Raw genomic sequence first — 5,712 nt, 5'->3', positions numbered from 1 at the left:
GCATCCGAGCGTCCTCTAGATAGGCGTGACTGCAGTGAGTGCCTAGCCCAAGCCCAAGCAGAGCGATCCGTGCGTAAAGCAACCTCCTCTATCCAGAAGTCCTCATGAATGTATACATAGCAAGGCATACACTGTGTATCAGCAAAGAAGTACACCACAATTTTCCTACATCCTGCTGAGTCTGGGGGTGTCACCGCAAACTTGGCCAATGGCCACAAAGTCTGCAGCATATCTGTAACTCCAAGTTCTCCCATGTGATGAGAGAACTCTAGGACCTGTGTATGCAACCATCCCAACACTGAGTCAAGGGACCACTCTGTCTTGGCCCTACCACAGAGGGGGAAGGAGAAACCAACTGTTGAGTCCAAGGCCTCTGTCCCCCTTGCGGCAAGGAACAAGGCATGGAACCTGAAGCAGATTTCCTCATGGTCTGCTGCGGAATTGCCGAGAAAACAAGTGAACCCATAGTCGAAGAAGTCCCAGCGGTGTCGGATGTCAATTCTCGTCAGACCCCGAGGGATAGCTGCAAGGGAAGATGTCTGAATCTGCAAAGGGGGCCGTAAGAAGGGCTGACTCTCTCTCGCTAGGTGACTCATGGCAAAGGCGCTGCCAAGAGATATCATAGCCGCCGGAGAAGGACCAGTCTCCTGAGTCGACTGTGGAACTGGAGCAGGAGGGGGGGTAGAAGGAGCTGGGGGGAGCGAAGGAGAAGAGGGGCGGGATGGGGCAACAAAGGTAGAGGGGCGGGGTGGAGAGGCGACGGGAGCAGAAGGCGGGGGGAGGATGAGGAAGAGGGGGGGAACTCTAGGGGGGGGGAGAGGTTGCCGAGGGTGAAGCGGAGGTGGGGGCTGGCGCAGGGATCTCCTCCTGCTCAAGAGGATCAAATCGGTTCCTCGTGGGAAACCACTACTACTGAGTAGGCACCTGAGGGCCACTCTGAGTTCCAGGCTAACGCTGTGGCCCCTGGCGTAGTCGACCATGGGCCTGTTGCCACCCCTCCTCCGCTGGAGCCCCAGGCTTGGAGGGTGGCTCTACATGTGTGCGTTGTGCCGCTGACTGTGGTTGTGGGCCAGCCCTGTCAGGCTGGGGCTGAGGCTGTGGTGCAGGTCGCTGCCTCCTCCGTGGACAGGCCTTCGCTAGATGGCCCATCTGTCGGCAAATGAAGCACTGGTTTGGGAGGCCCGAGTACTCCACACTCTGTCGAAACGAACCCCCACTCACCCGAGGTAAAAGGATAACCTTCGGGAGCGTGTGGGTATCTCTGACCAAAAATTGAACTGAGGGAATGCTAGCCGCCTTGGCAGTTTTACTGATGCTGCCGTACAAGGTGTCTCCAAGACAGTCCCAATGGCGGAATCGATCCTGGAAAGAAGTGGTAAGTACTCCCTCCATAAAGCCGAAAAGTAGACTGAGATGGGGATGTCTGCCTCCTCTACTAGAACATCTGAAGCTGGGTCAAAACCATGTCCCCACTGTCGAAAGTGGCCACGTGATGCTCGGATGGCCAGTGGACTCAATAGCTATGACCTTGGACGCCATCTCGGAAGTCTCAAACTCGATCTAATAGTAACCCCGTCCGAGAATCTGGACATCCAAGATCTTGCCCACCTCTGCGAGAAGGTGGGCCTGGAGAAGGTATCGTAGCTCTCCTCTGCTAGGTCGGGTGCTGAGAATCTTGCAGATGACCAAGGTTGCCTGCAATCGCTCTACCTATGGCAAGGCTCGCTTTCTCTATCGGCGGCGAGAGAGAAAGTCGAATGGTGGGCTTAGTGGGGTCGGGCGAGGGGGCTTCTGGCGAGTCTCTCTGTGGCGAAGTTGGAGCCTCCATCTGTGTCTACTGCTGTGGCATAAGAAGAGGGCGACGGGAGGGTGCTGCACTTGGGCATGTCGAACACTGCTCCAAGGAATTGAACCAGTGCCGAAAGGGACAAACTGCAGGGAGCTTTCGAGGAGGAAGAACAAAACGGGTGGGTGAACGGGCTGAGGGGGGGGGGGGGGGGCACCAGGCTGAGGCAAGCGAGAAGGGTAGCGTTTCTGGCGCAAGGGAGAGGGCAGCAAGCGGCGGTAGCGGGGGCTGAGGGCGGGCGGACGGACAGGGGCAGGGGCAGGGGTAGGGGCAGAACGAGGGGGGGCAACGGGTGCTGAGGCCAGGCGGGGGGGAGGGAGGCAGACAGCGGGAGGAGGCAGCCAGCACTGGGGGGGGGGGGGGAGCGTGGTTCACAATAGTAGCGAGCACGCATTGGCATCATCATTACTTGCACGGGCAATAGACGAGTACATAACTCGGTATCGGCCTCTTGCAAGGAGTGTCAATGAAAAAACACACGCGCTCGTGCACACAAACCAAACCCCCCCTTAGAATTTGCTTTTTACTCACTGTTCCTTAGATCCTTGGTCTCTTATCAAGATTGCATCTCTCTCTCTCTCTCTCTCTATCTCTATCTCTCTCACACACACATAGTGGTTTACAGAAGCAATGAAGATCTAGCTTGGATAGCTGACTAATAGGCATGCACTAACACACACACACACACACACACCCTCTCGCTCTTGCGCAGTTACGAGGCAGGCATTTGAAAGTCAAAAAACCTCTCTTGATCGTAAGCTGGCTTTGTTCAACATCATGGCAGGCTAGTCTCTCCTTGTATTTTCACATTCACACGCACACATGATCTGGTGGTTCAACCTTGCTCTACTCAAAAGCTGAACACCATTCTCGATGAACGCAAATCGTCAAACCCGCATGCTTGATCGGGTACAGACAAGGGAATTATCATCATATAGGTAGGTGCATCTGCACCTACTTAGTAAAATTGGAAGTGGTGTATGCTTGTAGTTGTCTTTGAAATACATTTTGATAAATGCTTCTTTTTCTATGTTGACACACTCAGCAAATAGAGACCTTACTAAATTTAAGTTGTGATCAATGCCCCACTTGAATTCGCATGCCTTGAAGCCTTAGGTGAAAGCATAAGCAGATGACTCTGAAATAAAGATGCTTGGCAGCCTCTCTTATAGTCACATATATATCAATGAGTGATAGATGATACACACACACTTGGCATTGTGAAACTTGCTAGATCACTCGCACGTGTGTGTGTGCACACACACACACACCCTTATTTCATTTTATTTCTCTATTCTTTTACCATCAATATTTGGGATTGGCTCTTGGCCCTTATCTCATTCGATTTCCCTATTCTATTACCACCAATATCTGGGATTGGCTCTTGGCTTATCAAAAACGGATCTGCTCATGCGCGCGTGCAGACACACACACACACACACACACACACACACACACACACACACACACACACACACACACAACTGCTAGCATACTCACAAACTGTTCTGGCTCTTTTCTGGGAGTTATTGTATATGAATAACGCACATACGCAATATGAACGATGGTAAATGCAACTATACTGTAGTGGAAAACAAGGGTCTTCGATTTATCCAACCTCATTTCACATGTTTGATATGTTGGAGAATAACATAGTCCAAGTAGGTGCAACTGCACCTACTCATTACTTCATTTACTATGAAAATTGCTTAGTTTTTTATTTGGCATGATTGTTTTAGCATAATGTACCCTTGTACATAGTCATACATGTTGGCTTGCACAAGTTTTGCAGGTTTGAATATAGAATCTTAGACATATTGGGTTTGGTTCTTGTTCTTTGCAAGAAATTTCAATAGTTACACAGAGGAGTGTTGAACTGGTAATGATAACAAGTGCAGGGCTATTTACTTTAAAATATTAAAACTGCAAAGACATTTTACGTTTTGACATATTGTAAATTAATTGAAGCTACTTGTTTTTCCTTTTTTGTTGCCGTTAACCTCTTGTGAGGGTCTCGTAAGAGATGGCAAACACTGGGTTTTTTTTTTTAAAGTATCAAAATGCAAACAGGATGCTAGCAAATTTTTGAAAATTGGCTTGTTGCACACTTATAAAAAATCAAAATTTGAGCATAATCGTTTCTTGAATCTTGTATACACTACATATATATTGAACCTTACTGAAAACTTGAAAAAAGTGTTGACAAATTGGAATTGCTATGCATAAGTGTTACATTTAGCATTTTGACTTGAGAATTAGCTTGATGGTGTTTTACTTGAAAGTAACACATGTACATTGTTTTACTTTTGAACAATTTAGTTTTGGATAATTTAGCTTTGTATTGGTTGCTAGAAGCCTTAAACCTCTTGTGAGGGTCTTAGCAGAGATGGCATGGATTGGATATTTGAGAATTTGTCCATTTTACAAAGGAAATGCTGCCCAAATTTGTACCTTTTAGAGATTGAAAACTAGAAGATGGAATAGTACATAACATATGTTTTGAACTTGTTTTTCTTTTTTTGACGTTGTTAACCTCCTGTGAGGGTATCGGCAAAAGATAGCTTTGATTGGAAATTTGAATTTATATTCGTTGTACGAAGGAGATATTGTCCAAATTTTTACTTTTGCGAGATTGGTAATCTACAAGATGGAATGGTTCATAAATGTCAAAAAATTCTTGCCTTTAGACTATTGTGGGGACCTTGGCCTACATGGACATTTCATAACATAGAAGTAAAATGATTTCTTCCGATTTTGAACAAAAATTGATAAGTATACATAATCTTAAAGATATCCAAAATGTGGTTCATTTTCTCTTTGTCATAAATCTGATCTCTGCTTAGCTGTTAGTTTCTTTGTAATTCTGGACACTGATAACAAGGGGAAGGGGTCATTGACACCTGCCTTCCCAAGTAATGCCAGTACTGATGTGCTTGTGTTCTTGGATGGTGGCAGGTAAGAGGTTCCTTCCTTGGGATTACAAAGGGAACTGCAATAATAGTTAGAGATCCTCCAGTGTTGGTTTTGGTACTTGTAAACAATGTATAGATAGTACTTGTAAAAACTTCTTTTATAAGTATATATATGCGTAAGGTGTACAATTGTTATCAATACATCCAGTCTAAATGTTTTCAATTGTACAATCTGTCTCTGTCACTTTTGTTTACTATAAAGACGTATTTGCATGTATTTATGTAACCCTTGTCTGTTCTCTAGTCCCATTGTATGGTTCAATAGTTTGTTAAATCAAACTGTTGTTAGATAATCAATCATAAACACACACACACACACACACACACACACACACACACACACACACACACATGAGCAGCTTTTGGGAGCTTGGTAGGTAGTCGAGCGAGCACAATCGGCTGCAGAATTTGGAGCATCAAGGATCTGAGTGCAATAGGTAGCGCTACCAGCAGAGATAGGATGAGCTTGAGGGTGTGTCAGGCTCGTCATATCTTTTTCCTGCAACAATTCACCTCCACAATGAATTTGATTTTTTTAAAACTCATGACACACACTTAGTGTGTGCAAGGGGCTATTCCCACTAAATCCCTCACCCCCCCGACTCGTCGACCCCGTACCCCCCCCCCCCCCCCACCGACTCTTCAACTTCGGTTCTCACACCCCGACTCACACACATACCCAAGAACGAGAGAGATCTTGAGAAAGAAAGATGTGAGAGAGAGAGAGACAGCAAATGGAAAGAGAGTGAGAGCATCGATTTGCGGTTTCGACAACCGCAATTTTTGGTGAGTAAGCCTGGGCATCACCCGACATCTGCCCAATTTCCTCGCCGTTCTCATCGGCATCAAAGACTCTCGCCCGACGGTGTGAGGCGGCATCAGCATCGATTTTGA

This window comes from Adiantum capillus-veneris, chromosome 8 (assembly GCF_014529385.1).
Source record: "Adiantum capillus-veneris isolate H3 chromosome 8, ASM1452938v2, whole genome shotgun sequence".
NCBI lineage: Eukaryota > Viridiplantae > Streptophyta > Polypodiopsida > Polypodiales > Pteridaceae > Adiantum > Adiantum capillus-veneris.
This window is presented reverse-complemented; position numbering follows the sequence as displayed.